Source organism: Nyctereutes procyonoides, unplaced genomic scaffold (assembly GCF_905146905.1).
Source record: "Nyctereutes procyonoides isolate TBG_1078 unplaced genomic scaffold, NYPRO_anot_genome, whole genome shotgun sequence".
Lineage (NCBI taxonomy): Eukaryota > Metazoa > Chordata > Mammalia > Carnivora > Canidae > Nyctereutes > Nyctereutes procyonoides.
In genome coordinates, this window is record NW_026575051.1 from 12,745,876 (window position 1) to 12,767,559 (window position 21,684).

General features: G+C 42.1%; 1 protein-coding gene and 1 non-coding gene across 2 annotated transcripts in view; one reads left to right on the forward strand and one right to left on the reverse strand.

Moving 5' to 3' along the window:
• SPATS1 (spermatogenesis associated serine rich 1) overlaps window positions 1–21,684 on the forward strand; it is a 58,432-nt gene that overhangs the window by 8,374 nt on the left and 28,374 nt on the right. The gene's annotated exons all lie outside the window — the stretch shown is intronic.
• On the reverse strand, window positions 7,637–7,740 carry LOC129513187 (U6 spliceosomal RNA). The gene has a single exon (XR_008665171.1). It is a non-coding gene; the product is annotated as a U6 spliceosomal RNA (small nuclear RNA).

Here is a 21,684-nt window from a genome sequence, read left to right on the forward strand (position 1 = left end):
TTGAGCATCCAGCTTTTGGTTTGGCTTGGATCATGATCTCAGGGTTCTGGGATTGATTGAGGTATATGGTGGTCCATGCACAGCGAGGAGTCTGCTCAAGGATTCTTTTTTTATTTTTTTTATTTTTTATTTATTCATGATAGTCACACAAAGAGAGAGAGAGAGAGAGAGAGAGGCAGAGACACAGGCAGAGGGAGAAGAAGCAGGCTCCATGCACCGGGAGCCCGATGTGGGACTCAATCCCGGGTCTCCAGGATCGCGCCCCGGGCCAAAGGCAGGTGGCAAACCGCTGAGGCACCCAGGGATCCCTGCTCAAGGATTCTTTTCCTCTCCTTATTCCTTTGCTCCCCCCTAAAAAAAGAAATAAATCTTAGAGAGAGAGAGAGAGAGAGAGAGAGAGAGAGAGAGAGAGAAAGAGGGCAGCCCCAGGGGCCCAGTGGTTTAGCACTGCCTTCCGCCCGGGGTGTGATCCTGGAGACCTGGGATCGAGTCCTATGACGGGCTCCCTGCATGGAGCTTGCTTCTCCCTCTACCTGTGTCTCTGCCTCTCTCTCTTTCTCTGTGTCTCTCATGATTAAATAAATAAAATCTTTAAAAAAAGAGAGAAAGATATGAGGTCATGGATTTAAACAGACTGGTTAACACAGTGGAATTTTCTCCATCTATGCTTAGCTGCTCAAGTGCGAGCACAGAGCAAACAAATCATTGGGCGTAATTAGGGCTAGGGTTCTACTGAATGTGATGGAGCGAGGGGGTCAGGTGTAAGTAATAGTGTTTGCAGGGGACTGGTTCAAGGTCTGTACTTTGTTCCATATTTGAGTTCGAAACCCTATCTGTATATGTGCTCATCTCAACCAATAGTTTTAGTTGACATCATGCCCCTGGTCTTGAAACACAAACCTTTTTTTTTTTAATAAATTAATTTTTATTGGTGTTCAATTTACCAACATACAGAATAACACCCAGTGCTCATCCCGTCAAGTGTCCCCCTCAGTGCCCGTCACCCATTCACCCCATCCCCCGCCCTCCTCCCCCTCCACCACCCCTAGTTCATTTCCCAGAGTTAGAAGTCTTTATGTTCTGTCTCCCTTTCTGATATTTCCCACACATTTCTTCTCCCTTCCCTTATATTCCCTTTCACTATTATTCATATTCCCCAAATGAATGAGAACATACACTGTTTGTCCTTCTCCGATTGACTTACTTCACTCAGCATAATACCCTCCAGTTCCATCCACGTTGAAGCAAATGGTGGGTATTTGTCGTTTCTAATGGCTGAGTAATATTCCATTGTATACATAAACCAGATCTTCTTTATCCATTCATCTTTCGATGGGCACCGAGGCTCCTTCCACAGTTTGGCTATTGTGGACATGGCTGCTAGAAACATCGGGGTGCAGGTGTCCTGGTGTTTCATTGCATCTGAATCTTTGGGGTAAATCCCTAACAGTGCAATTGCTGGGTCATAGGGCAGGTCTATTTTTAACTCTTTGAGGAACCTCCACACAGTTTTCCAGAGTGGCTGCACCAGTTCACATTCCCACCAACAGTGTAAGAGGGTTCCCTTTTCTCCGCATCCTCTCCAACATTTGTTGTTTCCTGCCTTGTTAATTTTCCCCATTCTCACTGGTGTGAGGTGGTATCTCATTGTGGTTTTGATTTGTATTTCCCTGATGGCAAGTGATGCCGAGCATTTTCTCATGTGCATGTTGGCCATGTCTATGTCTTCCTCTGTGAGATTTCTCTTCATGTCTTTTGCCCATTTCATGATTGGATTGTTTGTTTCTTTGGTGTTGAGTTTAATAAGTTCTTTATAGATTTTGGAAACTAGCCCTTTATCTGATATGTCATTTGCAAATATCTTCTCCCATTCTGTAGTTTGTCTTTTAGTTTTGTTGACTGTATGCTTTGCTGTGCAAAAGCTTCTTATCTTGATGAAGTCCCAATAGTTCATTTTTGCTTTTGTTTCTTTTGCTTTCGTGGATGTATCTTGCAAGAAGTTACTGTGGCCAAGTTCAAAAAGGGTATTGCCTGTGTTCTCCTCTCAGATTTTGATGGAATCTTGATTCACATTTAGATCTTTCATCCATTTTGAGTTTATCTTTGTGTATGGTGAAAGAGAGTGGTCTAGTTTCATTCTTCTGCATGTGGGTGTCCAATTTTCCCAGCACCATTTATTGAAGAGACTGTCTTTCTTCCAGTGGATAGTCTTTCCTCCTTTATTGAATATTAGTTGACCATAAAGTTCAGGGTCCACTTCTGGGTTCTCTATTCTGTTCCATTGATGTATGTGTCTGTTTTTGTGCCAGTACCACACTGTCTTGATGACCACAGCTTTGTAGTACAACCTGAAATCTGGCATTGTGATGCCCCCAGATATGGTTTTCTTTTTTAAAATTCCCCTGGCAATTCGGGGTCTTTTCTGATTCCACACAAATCTTAAAATAATTTGTTCGAAGTCTCTGAAGAAAGTCCATGGTATTTTGATTGAAACACAAACCTTAAACAAAAACATGCTATATATGATATGCGGCTCCTCCCTTCCTCTTTTGGAAACTCTGTTTTTTTTTTTTTTAAGGTGAAGAAAAGGGACAAAAGACTCTTAGCCTGTAACACTGAAAAGTTATGTTAAAGAAATAGTCACTCGTTTAGCAAGAGAAAAATTTGTGCTTAAGCTGACTTTTCATCAGGAAAAATAGGGCCCGAAAACAGTAGACAGGCAGTTTTGAGGGGATGAAAGAAAAAAAACTGTCAATACAGAATTCCATATCCAGCATGGATATCTTTGAAGAATAAAGACAAAATACAATTTCAGATAAAAATGAAGAGAACATATTTTCATTAGACTGCACCACAAGGAAATTCTTCCAGCTGAAGGGGAATACTCCGTGATGGGAAATTGAGTCTTTAGGTGAAGGAAGAACACTGGGATTGATAACTAGGGATAAATATAACAGGCTATCTTTTTTCTTCAATTTATTTAAAAAACATTTAGCCATTTTAAACAATAATTTTGTAAATGTATCATTCCATTTATTGCTCTTCTCCTTTATGTTATGTAATATATATGTCATAGATACAGTTATGACATAAAGGATGGACGTGGTAGTGGAATCATACAATTACAAAGTTCTTATATTTTATTTATTTATTTATTTATTTTAAAGATTTTATTTATTTATTCATGAGAGACACAGAGAGGGAGAGGCAGAGACACAGGCAGAGGGAGAACCAGGCTCCACACAGGGAGCCTGACGTAGGACTCAATCCTGGGACTCCAGGATCACACCCTGGGCTAAAGGCAGCGCTAAACCACTGAGCCATCCAGGCTTCCCAGTTCTTATATTTTATAGAGTGGAATAATATTCACTCTAAGTGGACTCTGAAAAATTAAGGGTATGTAGTGAAATCCTTAGAGCAATGGTTCGTAAAGTGTGACATGAAGACTTTGGGGGATCCCCAAAACCAGTTCAGGAGGGCTGCAAGGTCCTCCTTTTTCCAATAACATATGTATATAAGGTTGTATTTTCTTCCTGTATGTCAACCAAAACAGCCTCTCACGCCAGATTGAATGCAGAAGTTGATATGAGTATCCATCTGTCTTTTATTAAGTCAGACATTCAAAAGATTTGCAAAAACATAAAACAGTGCCTCTCTTCTCATTAATTTTTCAAATATATTTAAAAATGTATTTTTCATAAAAACACTTTATGTTAACATAAAATATTTAAATATTTAAAAAATTTTCAGTTTACTTTCATGTATCTGTATATCTGTATTTTCTTCCCCCATAAATACCATAAAAGGTCTTTGGGGATCTTCAGTACCTTTTATGAGTATAAAAGGGTCCTGAAACCAAAATGCTTGATAATGGCTCCTTTAGAGCAAACACTCAAAAATAATACAATCAGCAGCATTATTCACAATAGTCAAAAGCTAAAAACAATCCAAATGTTCATTGGTGGAGGAATGGATAAACCAAATGTGGTGTATACATGCAATGGAATTATGACTGCTGGAAAAGGAAATGAAGTACTGATACATGATACCATGTGGATGATCCTGGAAAACATTATGCTGATTGAAAGAAGTTAAACACAATAGGCCACATATTGCATGATTCCATTTATGTGGAATGTTCATGGTAGGCCAATCCACAGAGACAATGTAGACTTGTGGTAGACAGTCAGTTAGGAAGAGGAGAATAGAGAGAGATTGCTTCATGGGTATGGAGTTTTATTTTGGGAAGATGGAAATATTTTAGAACAGGATAGAAATCGTGATTGCACAACATCGTGAATGCACTAAATGCCACTGAATTGAACATTTTATTTTATACTTTTTAAAGATTTTATTTTTTCATGAGAGACAGAGAGAGAGAGAGGCAAAGACATTGGCAGAGGGAGAAGCAGACTTCCCATGGTAAGCCTGATGCAGAACTTGATCTCAAGACCCCAGGATCACAACCTGAGCCAAAGGCAGACGCTCAAGCACTGAGCCACCAAGGTGTCCCTGAATTGAACATTTTAAATTCGTTAACTTTATATTATGTAAATTTCACTTCAATTTAAAAAAAGTAACAATGTATAGTTAAAAAGACAATGGAGAAGTTAAAATGGAATTTAAAAATATAGTTGTCTCCAGGGGCTCCTGGGTGGCTCAGTTGGTTAAGTATCTGCCTTCAGCTCAGGTCATGATCCTAGGGTCCTGGGATCAAGCCCACATCCCACTCCCTGTTCGGCGAGGAGCCTACTTCTTCCTCTCCCTCTGCTGCTCTCCCTGCTTGTGCTCTCTGGTTCTCTCCCTGTCAAATAAATAGAGTCTTTAAAAAAATGAGGTTCACTCCAAAGAAGATAGGAAAGGAGGGCTAGAGGAACAAAAACCATGCAGGACAAACAGAAAACAAGTAGCAGAATGGTGGACCTAAATCCAGTCACATCAAGAATTACAACATCCTACGACATAGTAATTCTTCTAGGTATTTAACCGAAAGAAACAAAAACATGTATTTTTAAAAACGCTTATACGTGGATGTTTATAACAACTTCACTTGTAATATCCAAGAACTTGGAACAGTCCAAGTGTCCATCAACAGACAATTATGGGGCAGCTCGGGTGGCTCAGCGGTTTAGCACCGCCTTCGGCCCAGGGCCTGATCCTGGAGACCTGGGATCAAGTCCCACCTCGGGCTCCCTGCATGGAGCCTGCTTCTCCCTCTGCCTGTGCCTGTGCCTCTCCCTCTCTCTGTGTCTCTCATGAATAAATACATAAAATCTTTAAAAAAAACCCAGGAGGATTATGGTATATTCATATGTTGAAATATAACTTAGTTGTATAAAAGAACAAACTACTGATGTACATGGATGAATATACATGTATATACAATATGGATAAATCTCAAAAAAATGCTGAGTGAATGAAACCTTACTCAGAAGAATATGTACATGATGATACTTGATGATTCCAATTTTATAGTTCTAGAACAGGGGAAACACATTTGTGTGTGTGTGTGTGTGTGTGTGTGTGTATGTGTTTCTTAAGTAGTCTCCACACCCTGTGTGGAGCCCAGCATGAGACCTGAACTCAGGACCCTGAGATCAAGACCTGAGCTGAGATCAAATCAGGTGCTTAACTGACTGAGCCACCCAGATGCCCTAAAATGCATTTGTTTTTTAAATCTGATTTTTAAAAAAGTGGGAACACTTGAAGGAAGTTTCTGGGTGATGGAAATGTTCTTTCCTCATAGGAGTTGGGTTACACTGTTATACGTCTTTGTCAAAACTCATATTAAAGCCTTTCGGGATCCCTGGGTGGCGCAGCGGTTTGGCGCCTGCCTTTGGCCCGGGGCGCGATCCTGGAGACCCGGGATCGAATCCCACGTCAGGCTCCCTGCATGGAGCCTGCTTCTCCCACTGCCTGTGTCTCTGCCTCTCTGTCTCTCTCTGTGTGACTATCATGAATAAATAAATAAAATCTTAAAAAAAAAATAAAGCCTTTCATATGGGAAGCCTGGGTGGCTCAGTGGTTTAGTGCCTGCCTTTGGCCCAGGACATGATCCTGGGGTCCTGGGATCAAGTCCCACATCGGGTTCCCTGTGTGGAGCCTGCTTCTCCCTCTGTCTCTCATGAATAAATAAAGTCTTTAAAAAAAAAACCTTTCATATGCAATTTTCCAATTTTTAAAAAAATATTTTATTTGTTTATTTGACAGAGAGAGAGAGGGCAAACAGGGGAAACTGCAGGCAAGGGGAGAGGGAGAAGCAGACCCTCTGCTGAGCAGGGAGCCTGACGCAGGGTTCCATCTCAGGACCTTAGGATCATAGCCTGAGCCAAAGGCAGATGCTTAACCTACTGAGCCACCCAGGTGCCCCCAATTTTCCAATTTTTTAAAATTTATTTTTTATTTTTTTTTCAATTAAAAAATATTTAATTTATTTATTCATGAGAGACACACACAGAGAGGGAGGCAGAGACACAGGCAGAGGGAGAAGCAGGCTCCATGCAGGGACCCCGATGTGGGACTCGGTCCTGGGTCTCCAAATCACGCCTGGGGCTGAAAGCGGTGCTAAACCGCTGAGCCATCCAGGCTGCCTTTTCCAATTTTTTAATGCAGTGAAAAGCATATGAAAATTGACCATCTTAACCATTTTTACGTGTATAGTTTGGTGCTATTAAGGACATTCATGGGAACACCTGAGTGGCTCAGTGGTTGAGTGTCTGCCTCCAGCTCAGGATGTGATCCTGGGATCCAGGATCGAGTCCCACATTGGGCTCCTTGTGGGGAGTTTGCTTTTCCCTCTGCTTATGTCTCTGCCTCTCTCTCTCTCTCTGTGTCTCTCATGAATAAATAATTAAAATCTTAAAAAAAAAGGACATTTATGTTGTACAACCACCCATCTTCAGAATTCTTCATTGTATAAAACTAAAATTTTTTCATTTAAACAGTAACTCCCCATTTGCCCCAGCCCCTGGCAACTATCATTCCACTTGATACCTGTATGGATTTGATGATTCGAGGTATCACATGTGAGTAGACTCATACAGGATTTGCCTTTGTGTTCGGTTTCTTTCACTTAGCATAATATCCCCAAGGTTTATCCAGGTTGTAGCATATGTCAGAATTTCCTGCCCTTTTAAGGCTGGATAATATTCCACTCTGTGTATAGACCATATTTTCTTTATCCACTGGACACTTGGATTGCTTCCATGTTTTAGCTATTGTGACTAATGCTGCTCTGAACATGGATGTACAAATATATCTTTGTGACTCTGCTGCAGTCCTTTTGGGTATAACCCCAGAAGTAGAATTGCTGGATCTTACAGTATTTCTAATTTTTTGAGGAAGCTCTGTACAGTTTTCCACAGTGGCTGCTTTACATTCATCAACAGTGCACCAGGGTCCCCATACCCCTAACATTTATTTCTGGTAGAAGCCATCCTAATGGATATAAGGTGTTACCACAATATTTTAAAAAATAATTTTTAAAAAAATTATAATTTTAAAAAATTTAAAAAATTTTTTTAAAAATTTAAAAAATTTTTTTAAAAATTTAAAAAAATTTTTTAAATTTTTTAAAATTTGGAATGTTTTGCAAATTTGCATGTGATGCTCATGCAGAGGACATGCTAATTTTTTAAAACATATGGAATGTTTTGCAAATTTGCATGTGATACTTGTGCAGAGGCCATGCTAATTTCTGTATCAGTTTAGTTTTAATACATATGCTACTGAAGTGAGCACACAGTAACAAAACACAACACTAAACGTGCAAGAATAATTGAACTTTTTAAAAATTATTTTAGTTTTTTTTTAGAGAGAGAGAGAGCTTGTGCACACAAGTGCATGAATGCATGAGAGCTGGGGTGGTGGCAGGGAGGGGCAGAGGGAGAGGGACAGGGAGAGAATCTCAAGCAGACTCCAAACTTGGTGCAGAGTTCCATTCTGGGACTTGATCTCAGGACTTGAAATCATAAATCTGACACTTAACGACTGAGCCACCTAGGTACCCCATGAACCATTTTTGTTAGCAAGAATAAAGGGTAGAAAGGTTTAAAAAAAAAAAGCCCTTAGAGGTGCCTGGGTGGTTCAGGTCATGATCTCAGGCATTGAGCCCCGGTATCAGGCTCCTTGCTCAATGGAGAGTCTGCTTCTCCCTCTCCCTCTTCCCCTCCCCCTCTGCTCATGCTCTCTCTCTCTCAAATAAATAAATAAAAGCTTTAAAAAATTACTGAAACAGAAAGAATCTAGTTGATGATAAGCATGCCAAAAGGTTTAGGAGTGGAATGGAGTGTCCTGATATTTGCAACTTACTTTGAATCCCATCAGAAATAGAATGGATTCATTGATGAAAGGTGTAGATGTGTGATGAAGGGATGGGGCACATACAGGCAAATGTTAACAATTATAGAATCTAGGTGATGAGTATATGAATGCTTACTGTATCATTCTTTCAACTTTTCTCTGTATTTGAAGTTTCCATAATTTTTTCTTGGGGGAAATTTTATTTGTCTTGGGGAAGGTTTGCTGTGAAGGAGTGAGAGTCCTTTAGTGAATGGGGACCCGAGAGGCTGAGAGTACCCCGTCCAACAATGCAGAGGCCTCAGGGGGTAACTAAGTGGGACCAACTGGCCTGGAACTAGGACTCTAGAGGTACATGGGTGCTGAGGTGGGACAGGAAAGAGTAAGGGGATCAAAGGGACCAGGTATGGAGAGTGGGAAAGAAGGTGGGCAATTAGAATTACCTTTGAATGTCTCTGGGCAAGGAGATTACGTATATTACTTACTTGTTTTCCTGTTGTCTTAGGCACTTAAAGCCGGAGAGAGCCAACAGCAATGTGAGCTAGTGAAGTTCAGCTGACCACTTAGGCAGGATTTCCAAATGGCATGAGATACTAGAGCTAGAGTTTGGTTTTCATGATTGGAAATCTAGAAATGAAAACATCTGAGCGTCCCATGTGTGCCCAGATCCTGCTAGTCCACTTCACAGGAAATTACTAACAAACCAGAATGGTGAGATCTGGAATTGCCAAATGGATCAGATGCTTTGGACAGATGGCCATTGCATTTTCTTTCCTGCGGGTTTGAGAAACAAGTATCTTCAGAAGCCTCCTTAATGAGCAGAGAAACATATAGCAAGGGGAGTGAGGGGAATGACTGTGATGATGGGTTAGTGGCTGACGTTGACTTAGGGGGTTAGATGCAAATACAACTGGAATGTGTGCCTTGACTGGACTTAGCACAATCTCCCCTGGATGGGGCTGGAGACACATTCTCATGTTCTTGATCTGTGGTCTTCTCCTTTCTAGACACTACATTTCTTCTGTTAACAGATTTTTACTTCACGTGACGCAATGGATTAGGTTGTGACATCTTAAGTCAGTTATCTTGTGGGTATTTTCCATGATTTCTTAACCACACCTTTGTAAGCTACCTGTAGCAGGAGTCAGAGGTACATAAAGTAACCCATGGTTGGAGGGGGCACCTGGGTGCCTCAGTAATTGAGCCTGCCTTCGGCTCAGGTGTGATTTTGGGGTCCTGGGATTGAGTTCTACATCCGGCTCCCTGCATGGAGCCTGCTTCTCCCTCTGCCTATGTCTCTGCCTCTCTCTGTGTGTCTCTCATGAATAAATAAATAAAATCTTAAAAAAAAAAAAAGTAACGCATGGTTAGGGGCGGGAGGTGCTAAGAAAGAAGAAAAGGTAATTGTAGGGATAGATAGCCAGTTGAGCACCCAGACTATTTAAGTCAGATCCTTTTCAGAGTTTATGGTCTCTATAGCTTCTGTTTGAATTTTAATCCTGTGAGTTTTGCATGCCTCCCACTTACCCTTCCCAGTTGGTACATGGAACTATTTTTGATGCTTTGGAAAGTGGCATTTTTCCATAACATTCTATTCCTACAGTGCATCTTTGGTCTGAGCTAAATCAAGTATCCACTTTTCACTAATGTTGAGTCTGATGGGATTTTCTCTCACCACCCCAGCTGCAACCCCTAACAAAGCAGCCTTTACCTGACTGGCAGATAGAAAATTGTGCAACATCACGATCTTGGCTAGCTGAGGTATTGTAGGCGTTTGTCAAGACTTGTGTCAAAACATTTCACTGTGTGTAATTAAAAAAAAACAACACACTGAACCAATATTGAGTTTAGTTGATGACATGAATGCTGAACTGTTTAGGGGGTAAAGTTTTCTGATATTTGTAACATATTGTGAAATGCATCTAAAATAGGATGATTTTAGAAATCTTCATTTTAGACAATGGGGAAACAGACACAAAGCTTGTAGGCCACATGATAATGGCGCATCATCACTTACTGATTTGTAGAAAGTCATATTTATTAATTTTTTTCTAATTTCAGAAGGAGTGCATGTGCAATGTAGAAAAGCTGAAGACTGAGTAGCATCATGTAAGTGTAATTGTAAGTGATGAGGTTGTGTGGTGTGGGAAACTACCTTTCCGTCATAGGTCTGAGGTGCTCTGATGCTGTGAGGGGCTGGAAGAGGGGTTAAGATGTTAAATAACAAAAATTCAATGGAGGAAATTCTTAAGATCTAATTGGTTTTATTAACTGATTCATCAATAGGACAGCATCCCATCTAGCAAGTAGAGGAGAGCTTCAAGGGCTACAGAAAAGGAAATGTTTTAAAGGTAGAGAGGGAGCAGAAACAAGGAACTTATGGGCAAAGAATATGTTGTTTTATGCAAGGTCGCCCTCCTAAGGGGAACCAAAGGCAGCCATCAGCAAATTTCTTAGGGCTGCACAGGAAATTCCTGTGTTGACTGGTTAAAGATCACATTTCTGGGGGGTTGAAAGTGCAGTTAGGTTAGGTACTAAGTCTAGGTTTACCAACTTGGGGCCTTAACCTACGTGATCCCATTTTGGGCCTGTGGTTTTCATTTTAACAATGTAGATACTGAGAGGTGTGTACCTGGGTGGCTCAGTGGTTGAGCATCTGCCTTTGGCTCAGGGTGTGATCCCTGGATCCTGGGATCGAGTCCTACATCGGGGGAGAAGAGAAGTCCTGCTTCTCCCTCTGCCTATGTCTCTGACGCTCTCTCTGTGTCTCTCATGAATAAATAAATAATGTGTTTTTCTTAAAAAAACAAAACAAAAAACAATGTACAGAGAGCATGTCTATGAGCCCGGCCTTGTTGCTCAGCAGTAGGTTTGACTAGCCCATAATTCTTGCTGGTGGAAGTACCTGAGCAGTTTTCTTAGGGGCTACATGAGTAAAAATCTATTCTCTTATCAGTGTTGATCATGGCCAGGTGTCCTGTGAGTGTATTTTTCTCTTTTTGAGAGGATCTTTTTATTTTTTATTTAAATAAATAAAATAATAAATATCTAAATAAATAAAAATATTTATAAATAAGTAATAAATAAATATTTATTTTTATATTTATATTTTATATAAATATCTATTTATTTTTGAGAGAGAGAGACAGAGAGTGAGCTGGGGAAGGGGCAGAGGGAAAGGGAGAGAGAGAATCTTAAGCAGGCTCCACGCCCAGTGGAGGAGCCTGATGCAGGGCTTGATCTCACAACTCTTGAGATCATGACCTGAGCCAAAATCAAGAGTCAGGCAATCAACCGACTGAGCCACCCAGACATCCCCAGACTCTGTGTCCTAACAAGTGTTGTGTATGTGGCTCTACTATTAAGGTACATTACTTTGATACTGGTTTTATTTCTCTTTACTTTTTAAAAAAATTTTTGTTCGTTTGTTTATTCTATAGGTATGTTTATCATCACATGTTTCCCTTTCACAAAGGTATCTGGGCAGACCCTGGCCTTTGTGGAATTTGGGGGATGCAGAATAATGTTGTCTTCTAGAGCACATGCTCCAAAAACAGGCATTATGTGATGTTTGTGGTTCCTGGGAATCAAATCTGCTCACTTGCCAGAGTATCTGACTTTCCTGTGGCTCCCTCCTTGACACTTGAGCTTTTAGGGATGCAGATAGTCATTGTGGCTTTGGGCTAGAGACTTCTGACAAGAAGCCTTTCTGCAAAAAGTATTGAATAAATTAGAACACAGACTTCCATTATCCTTTCTGGAAACGGGGCTTCTGCCTGTCTGCGAGGATGTCTGGAGAATGGAAAACTAAACAGAGAATTAGGAATCCTAACATTAATGCAATTTTCATTTGCTCTCTGCTTACTCTATTGTCTCTGAGATGCTATTAAGAAATTGATGCAGGATGTGCGTGAGATAAAACATCAAAATTCAAATTGATTCTGATTTCCATTGACACTCCATTGCTCTGGCTGTCTAGCTTCTAGTGACTTTAGCCATCTGGGACCCAGCCCAGAGCATGCGGGTGAGAAGGATACCCTGAGCAGTGAGAAGTGCAGCCATAAAGCTCAAGAAGTTCAGTTCAAAGAAAGCTCTTTCCCACCCTCACTCAGGGCCTGTGGAATCAGTAACTTATTTTATATTAATAATAATAGCTTTCCTGGGATGCTTGGGTGGCTCACTGGTTGAGTGTCTGCCTGTGGCTCAGGGCGTGATCCTGGGGTCCTGGGATCAAGTCCCACATTGGGCTCCCCACAGGGAGGCTGCTTCTCCCCCTGCCTATGTCTCTGCCTCTCTCTCTGTGTCTCTCATGAATAAATAAATAAAATCTTTTTTTTAATAAATAAAATCTTAAAAAAATAATAGCTTTCCCTTATTGGGCACTTATTATGTACCAGGTAACATGCTTTATATATAATAACTTAGTTAATCCTCACAACCCAATGAGGAAATTGCTATTATTGTTCCCATTTTATGGATGAAGAAACTGAGAGAGGTTAAGTGACTTGCTTAAGGGCATACAGATAGTGAGATAGAGCAGAAATTTGAACTTAGGCAGCCTGGCTCCCAATAGAGCAGAAATTTTTTTTTTAAGATTTTATTTACTTATTCATGAGAGAGAGAGAGAGAGAGAGAGAGAGTGAGAGAGAGAGAGAGAGGCAGAGACACAGGCAGAGGGAGAAGCAGGCTCCATGCAGGGAGCCCGACGTGGGACTCGATTCCGGGTCTCCCTGATCATGCCCTGGGCTGAAGGCGGCGCTAAACCGCTGAGCCACCCGGGCTGCCCTAGAGCAGAAATTTTAACCTAGGCAACTACCTCTTTTGACTTCCTGGCTGAGTGTGTATTTGTGTGCGTGCACACATGTGTTTAAAACATGTACTTCTAAACTTCTAAAAAGCTTGCCTAGTTGGTTTCCCAGCTCTCAGCACAATAAGAAGTGGGGCCACTAGTAACAAGCATGTTCATAACACCAAGAGATGGCTTCATGGTGATGAAACAGAAGAACCTGCAACCCTGAGCAGTCTGGGTCCTTGCTAGAAGTCAGCCCTGCACGGTTCATTTGTCCTCGCAGGAAACAACAAAGTGCGGGATAAAGCCGTGATGAGGATTTATAAAAGATGGCTGTGGCAGGTACTATAAGCTGTCCCCAAAGTTCCATTTCCCCTAATCTCTCTCCTAGTACTAGAACCCGCCCCAATTTCCCATGGACTGCAGCTGCTGAGTCTCTTATTGCTAAACATGGTTGAGAGGCTAAATTTTGGCCCCCAGACTAGAAGTGAGATGTGCCTTTCACACAGGCTCTGCCCTCTGCTGTTTCCTCTCCATGGGCTGGGATGTGGTCTTAGGGGCCAGAGTGGGGAAGAAGAGAAACCCCCAGGGATAATCATAAGGGCTGAAAGCAGATTTACCCGGACCCTGTGGAGTCACCACGGGCACCCTGGAATAATCATTCCTGCATTGTTCCAGGCAAGAGAACAAACTTTCTTGTTTAAGCCATTTTATCTTTATTTTTAAAAAATATTTTATTTATTTATTCATAGAGACACACAGAGAGAGGTAGAGACACAGGCAGAGGGAGAAGCAGGCTCCATGGCAGGGAGCCCAATGTGGGACTCGATCCCAGGTCTCCAGGATCAGGCCCTGGGCTGAAGGCAGGTGCTCAATCACTGAGTCACCCAGACGTCCCTTGTTTAAGCCATTTTAAGTCTCTCTCTTAAAGCAGCCAAACTCACAAGCCAATGAATACCCCCAGGACGTCAAGGAAAGGTTACATTTTATTTGCTGTATTTTGTTAACAAATCAAGGAAATATTCAGAGCATTTTAGGAAGAGTTCAGTAACAAGATTTGAAGCCTAATAGGGGCAACTTTATTTGGAAACATCCCTGGAAACTTTCTAAATGCTGGCAGAAAAAGGAGTATACTCCACTTGGTTAATGTAATATGGAGAGGATGTAAATTCAGTTCAGTCCCACAAATATTTATGGAACGTGCCAACAGGGTCTTTGTCCTCAGGGAGCTCATAGTCAATGAAGGATGTACAGGGACACTGACAGATGAGCATGTGGTTATAAAAAATGATCCACGTTGGTGGGCACATACCCAACCCTGACTTGAGGCATCAGGTGAGGCTTTCTGGGGGGACATGCAAGCAGAGTCCTAAGGCTGAGTGGAAGCTTTGCTGGCCATTGTTCTAGCTCCTGGAAGTGTTGTGCTCTCCTCAGAGAGAGGAATATTTGTGTGTCATGGAAGCTGGAAGCTGAAAAACCTGTTCAGAGGCTTCTCTGTCTTAAGAGATGTAGCTGATGGGGATCCCTGGGTGGCTCAGCGGTTTAGCCCCTGCCTTCGGCCCAGGGCATGATCCTGGAGTCCTGGGATTGAGTCCCATGTCAGGCTTTCTGCATGGAGCCTGCTTCTCCCTCTGCCTATGTTTCTGCTCTCTCTCTCTCTCTCTCTCTCTTTCTGTCCCTCATGAATAAATAAATAAAATCTTTAAAAATATAAAATCTTAAAAAAAAGAGATGTAAAAAAAAAAAGAGATGTAACTGATATCTTGAGTTTCCCTCTTTGTCCTTTCCTTCTTCATCCAGGATCTTCCCATGCATGGGACAGATTCCAGCAAACTTTAGGGTAGGATGTGGGTAAGCAGACGTTACTCAGGATATATCATCCAGCAATGAGAAGGGTCTTTAGCTAATAGTGTCTGTTCTTTCATCATTAAGTAATGGTAAAAGCTGAAGGAGTGGCCAGGGGCCTCAGAAATTAGATCTGTGCTTTCAAAAGCACGAGTTGGCTCCCTCTCTCACCCTCAATGACAGGCTGATAGATAACGGGAAAGCTATTTAACTCTGGTTGTCAGTTCTGTGGATGATGATGTTACCCTCACTGGAGCAGGGGACTGTAGGGAATGATAAATCGAAGGTATTAGATGGCACTTGGCAGCCTGAAAGAAAGGCAGGAATTAATTACTTTGGAGTAGTCTTGAGAAATATTGATGCCTGAAAGACACTTGACATTTTCTTTTCCCCAGACAGTATTAACTCAGGGGAAGCATCCAGATTGTGGTAGCTGGGGTAGAGGGGTGAAGAGGTAAGCTGCAGAACACAGAGAAGTTAAGAAAGAGAGTAGAGCAGTCAGGAGAGCTGTCATTCCCTGAACTGGGGTTGGAGGCTAGCTTCCTTGGGATCTCACCCCAGACTTTTTGCTTAACCTGGAGTTAAGACTTGGGTATGATTTCAGTGGAGCCCTAAGTTAAAGCCAAAATTTAGCAGTATATGGTCATGAATTTTTTTAAAAGATTTTATTTATTTATTTGAGAGAGTGAGACAGAGAAAGCACAAGCTCTGGGAGGGGCAGGCAGAGGGAGAAGGAGAAGCAGACTCCCCGCTGAGCATTGAGCAGGGAACTGGGAGCTGGGAGCCTGCCACCATTGAAGTGGGGGGAGCTCGATCCCAGGATCCTGAGATCATGACCTGAGCTGAAGTCAGATGCTTAACCCACTGATCCACCCAGGCGTCCGTGGTCATGGTTTTTTTTTTTTTTAAGATTTTATTTATTTATTCATGAGAGACACCAGAGAGAGGCAGAGACATAGGCAGAGGGAGAAGCAGGCTCCCTGAGGGACTCGGTCCCAGGATCCCAGGATCATGACCTGAGCCAAAGGCAGACACTCAACCACTGAGCCACCCAGGTGCCCTGGTCATGGATTTTTAAGAAAATTGCTTAAATTTTATTTCAAGGAAGATTGTCTCTCTCCCCACATATGTGCACACACATATACATATACACGTGTATATGTATGTACACACGCACATATATACACACACACAAATATACACATATAGATGTTTTTCGATGACTTTTAAGGAATACTTATCATATTCTTTCTTCATGCAACACTGTGGCAGGATAAAAAAGATCCTAAAAATGAAATAAATAAAATATCAAAACAAAAAGTCCTTGAATTTTGCTGAAATGAAATTTCAATTATAAATAAAAAAGCTTCTATTTACTTGGAATGAACATTGTCCTCTTTGATATAATAGATAAATATATTGAGCAGTAACTCTTTGGCACACTGTACTAAGTACTTGAATTTTAATTTAATCGCTGCCTGCAGAACAACAAAAAAGAAGTATGAAATTGCTTTCTGATGTTCTTAGGAAAGAGTGAAATTTGCAGCCTCATCTAGCAAGCCCTATCTCCCCCTTCATGTTTTCTGTCCTTCTACTCAGTTTGACTTCCTTCACAGCACTTATTATTATTTTTTAAAAGATTTTAAAAATAAATTCAGCCCAACTTTTAAAAAGATTTATTTATTCTTGAGAGACACAGAGAGAGAGAGATAGAGGCAGAGACACAGCCCAAGGGAGAAGCAGGCTCCCTGCAGGGAGCCCAATGTGGGAGTCGATTCCGGATCCCGGGATCACACCCTGGGCGAAAGGCAGATGCTCAACTGCTGAGCCACCCAGGCGTCCCTTTAAAGATTTAAAAAATTTTTTAATTTATTTGACAGCACAAGCAGAGGGAGTGGCAGGCAGAGGGAGAGGGAGAAGCAGACTCCCCACTGAGCAAGGAGGCCAATGTGGGGCTCAATCCCAGGACCCTGAGATCATGATCTGAGCCTGGGGCAGAGCCCAACTGACTGATTCCTCTCATCTTCACATTTATTTCTCTACCATTTTAAACCTTGTCATTGAAATATAACATAGATGCAGAAAAGTGCACTTAGGTGAACTGCTGGACAGATTTTCTGATCATTGTGGGCTTAAAATATTTATTTTTATTGTAAAAGCTACATACTTACCATTTTAACTGTCTTAAGTGTACAACTGGATGGCATTCAGTGCAGTTGCAGTGCTGTGCCACCATCACCACCACCCTTCTCCAGGACATTTTTATCCATCTCAGCTGAAACTCTGTCCCCAGGAAACACCAGCTCCCTCTGCCCCTCCCCAGTGCCTGGCAGTCAGCATTCTACTTTCTTTCTCTATGTATTTGAGTCCTCCTGGGACCTCCTACAGGGCCATGGGCTTCTGATATGAAGTGGACTGGCTCTGGCCCTGAGACTAGACATGATGTGCCTCTCATTTCTTTTTACCTGTGTAAATTTATTAATGTCCAGCTGTGTGATGACAGTCCCCAGCCAGCAAGGGTGCCTTGAAGGCTGTGCTCATAGATTTTTCTCTCATTTCCTGTCATCACCAGGAGAGACTGCTCTGCAGCTAATGGTTCAGTTTCAGACCATGGTCTCCAGTGTGAGTAGCAGGGGCTGTGGGCTTCCTGGTTAACGTCTCTTGCCTGTCACAGTAATAAATGGATTCCTTCCCCTTGAGTGGATCTGGTTAAGTAGTGGTTTGAATGCCATCCCTTAGAATAAATCGAAGCTGTGTTTGAATGATGCTGCTTCCAATAGTGATGATTTCTGAATTTTTCTTCTTCATTTGCTCTGAAAGACTTGCTCCCTAAATATGAGGGCTTTGTATTCAAGAGTCTCTGCTTAAAAGAAAAATGTGCAAAGTCTGCAGTTCTGCCTCTTGCCTGCCCCGATTCCTTCTCGAAATCTGAATCCTGGGTAGCTGAGCAAGGAACATTTGGAACTTTTAAAGACCTGTTTCATCCGGGGGAATGGCACATCTGGTTTAGAGTGTTTCTGGAAAATGAGAAAGCAGAATAGGAATTTGAAAAGATTGGAGTGTGTAGGGAGAACGTGTCCATGCCTTATTCCGGGGCACAAGAATCATGAGGACATTTGTTTTGGAGGAAGTGGGCAGCCCTGCAGGTGAGGCCTTACTCTCTCCAAAACCCCATAGAACGAACCCAGTGAGCAGTCCAGGCCTCAGAAAAGTGGATCACAATTTTGTCACAGGAATTGGAGAAGACAGGAGAGAAAGTGTGTTTCCCTCTATTTTTTTAGAAAAGATTTTATTTATTTATTAATGAGAGACACACAAAGAGAGAGAGAGAGAGAGAGAGCTGGAGAGAGCAAAGCAGGCTCAATGTAGGGAGCCTGACGTGGGATTTGATCCCGAGTCTCCAGGACCAGGCCCTGGGCTGAAGGGGGCGCTAAACCGCTGAGCCTGCCCCTCCCTCTACTTTAAAGTAACAAGGACCCGGGTGCCTGGGTGGCTCAGTCTGTTAAGCATCTGCCTTTGCTCAGGTCATGATCTTGGGGTCCTGGGATTGAGCCCTGCATCAGGCTCCCTGCTTCTCCCTCTCCCTCTGCCTGCTTGTTCTCTCTCTCTCTGGCTCAAATAAATTAATAAATAAATAAATAAATAAATAAATAAATAAATAAATAAAATCTTTAACAAAGTTACAGTAACAAGGACCAACAAACAGCCTCAAACCACGTGGGTGTTTTGGAGGACTACTGAGGATGGATGAAGTTCATTCGATCAAATTATTGTTCTCAACACATGGTACCCTCCCAGTATTAAAAGTACACAGCCACACCCTGTGCGATTTGATTCTGTGTTACCCATCAATGATATGGATGGAGTATATGTCTTCCCTTCAGAGATTTTAGTCTTTCCCATGTAATTTGTTTTGGCCAACAGAATAGGGGTGGAAGTGACAATATGTCATTTCACTTAGTCCTTTTGTGCTTATGCCATTGGACATGAGAAGCATGTGCCTTGGGGAGACCCATCTCAGGGAGCAAATCTGAATCTGAGCTGCACCTTGGAGCCAAGCTGACCTGTAGTCTAAAGCTTATTGACCTTGAAGGCCTCTAAATTCATGAGTGATCAAATATATGCTTGTTGTGGGCCAAAACAAACTTGTTTTGGGGAAGTTTGTTACAGAGCAGTATTACAGCAATAGATGACTGATACAAAGCCCAAACTGCAGAAGCAGAGAGTAAAAGGCTAAGTGAAGCAGATGGCTGACACCTAAGGAAGGAAAGAAGTGATGGTGGGGTCTGAACAAAAAACAAGTTGGGAAGGGCCTCCAAAAAGAATAAGGTGAGGATGAGAGGCAAGGAGTACTAGAACTGGAGCTCTTTTATATGTTGGGATGGGCAGTGGCACAGGACACACACAGACACACACACACACACACGCACCCTAGCCTCTCTGTGCCTTTGATGAGCACTGGGCTTTTCTGGTGTCATTGTTCAGTGTTATCTGAGAGGTTTCCAGAGAGGAAGTCAGTGTTTGATTCCTAGGAAGGTGTAGACTTCCAATTTTAGGGTCTACCTGGGCTCCTGGTTGCAATATGTAGATGGAGCAATAATGGAGAGGAGGGGCATGTGAAATCTAAGGACAGAGGGGTATTAGCACCACCAAAAATTTTTTTAAATTTAAATTCAATTAATTAACATATATTATTACTTTCAGAGGTAGAGTTCAGTGATTTATCAGTCTTACCTAACACCCAGTGCTTATTCCATCTCGTGTCCTCCTTAATGTCCATTACCCAGTTACCGAAATGTTTTTTTTAAAGATTTTATTTTTAAGTAATCTCTACACCCAATGGGGGGGATCCAACTCATGACCCTGAGATCAAAAGTTGCATGCTTTCCTGACTGAGCCTGCCAGGTGCTCTTGGGATGTGCCCTAACTTTAAGCAGGGAACTGGTTCTCTGGAGCACATATGGTTGGTGTGAGCCGGGATCTGAAATATCTTGTGACCTTGGGGAAGTTATTTCATCTTTTCAGACTGAGATTTAGAGAGCAAAATAGTAATAATACTTACCCCATAGACTTTTCCTGAAGTGTGAGAGAGAGTGAGCACTTGACACAATGCCTGGTGCATAGTGAGGCCCTCCATAAATTATTATCAGTGACCATGCTGCCATTTTGTAACAGCTGATATCCAATGTTTAGGAAGGCATTGACATATCTTGTTTTTCTGAGCCTAGATATTTCTAAAGACAGGAGTCCCACCCAATGGATTGTAATACCTGACTAAGTCTCAAACTCTCACTGACACCACTCGGAGCGAAAGCAGTTCTCCCACCAGTTACTACTTTCTTCTTCAGTCCACATCAGGCAATCTACTGGCTTTTGTTCTCCCTCTTCTCTTTTTCTCAGAGAAGTCTGTTTATTCTTAAGCCTGTAGGGGAAAAAAAGGTGGAAGTGGACCTGAAGAAGCAGATGGCAGAGCTCAGTAGGATGACCCATGACCCATCTTACCACCAGCTTGAGCTGTGGGTAGCGTTATTTTCTAGTTGGCTCTTTCACCATGAACTGGGTAACCCCTCTGTCACACCTATGGTTTATAAAAAGGATCAGATAACCCTTATCACAACTTCAGCTAGGGTATTTTTAGCTAGGCTGTTCTCACACACTAACTTGCATTTATTTTCCTAATCCACTGTAGATGATTGCTCTAGTTCTGTCTTGTACTCTCTTTTTCTGGGGGAGAATTTCTCAGATCAGTAGGCTCTCTGCCCAGCCATTTTTACATTTTTCTTAGAGTTTGTGTAGAGGAGCCCATCTGCCCCAGAAGGCATTTGCTTGCAATAGCCAGTCCTTCTGGAGGCTCTTTGTCCTTGGTCCTGGTTCAGTACCTGCGTGGGGATGCAAGGGGATTTTGTAGCCCTCTTATCAGAGCCTGTGGTGAGCAGGGGATGACCTTACTCTCTTCCCAAAGGCCTCTAATTCTTCAACAACATGCAACAATGAAGATGCTTCTACTGTTTTTCTCCTCTCTCCTTCCCCAAGAGAATAGGCCAAATGCTGTTCAGTTCCTCTTGCATCAGATTTGAGCTTGTCCTTCGTTATAGAAATCAGTCATTAGGAGGAAATGCTCTTAACAAAAGTGCGCACTTGCTGGTTTCTTACCATGTGCATGTCATTCTAAGTGCTTCATGTGTGTTTATTCATTAATCCTCTTCATTACCATTCAAAGTGGGTACTACTATTATCCCCCTTTATAGATGAGGAAACTGAGTCTCAGAGATGCCGAGTAGCTTGTGTAGAGGTGCACAGCTCCCTCCCTCTCCCTTCTTCCTTCTCTCCATTACCTCCCAAGGGATCTGGGGAATGTATTCCATACTGGTCAGTCTCTGGGCACAGAGTAGGGTGGGGACAGTGGGGAGTGGACCTGGAGGGGCAAAGGGTGGATATGAGGATACATAGCATACCCCACTTTCGCCTCCTTCTTCTACTGAGGGATCTGTAGAGACCATTTCTCATTGGGTCCAAACTGGTATTCAAGGAATTTTACAACAACCCCATCAAATTTAACCTTCTCCCTTCTGAATCTATAGAGAACAGGCCTTGCACTCCATTTGCTGGTATCCTTACTCTGTGTGTCTGTTTTATATATTGTATATGTTATATATATTTTAAAATCTTATTTGTTTCTATTATTCTGATATCTGGGCCAAGGGGATTTTTGTGCTTCTGGGGACAAGCATCACCCCAGGCCTCTCCTGGGC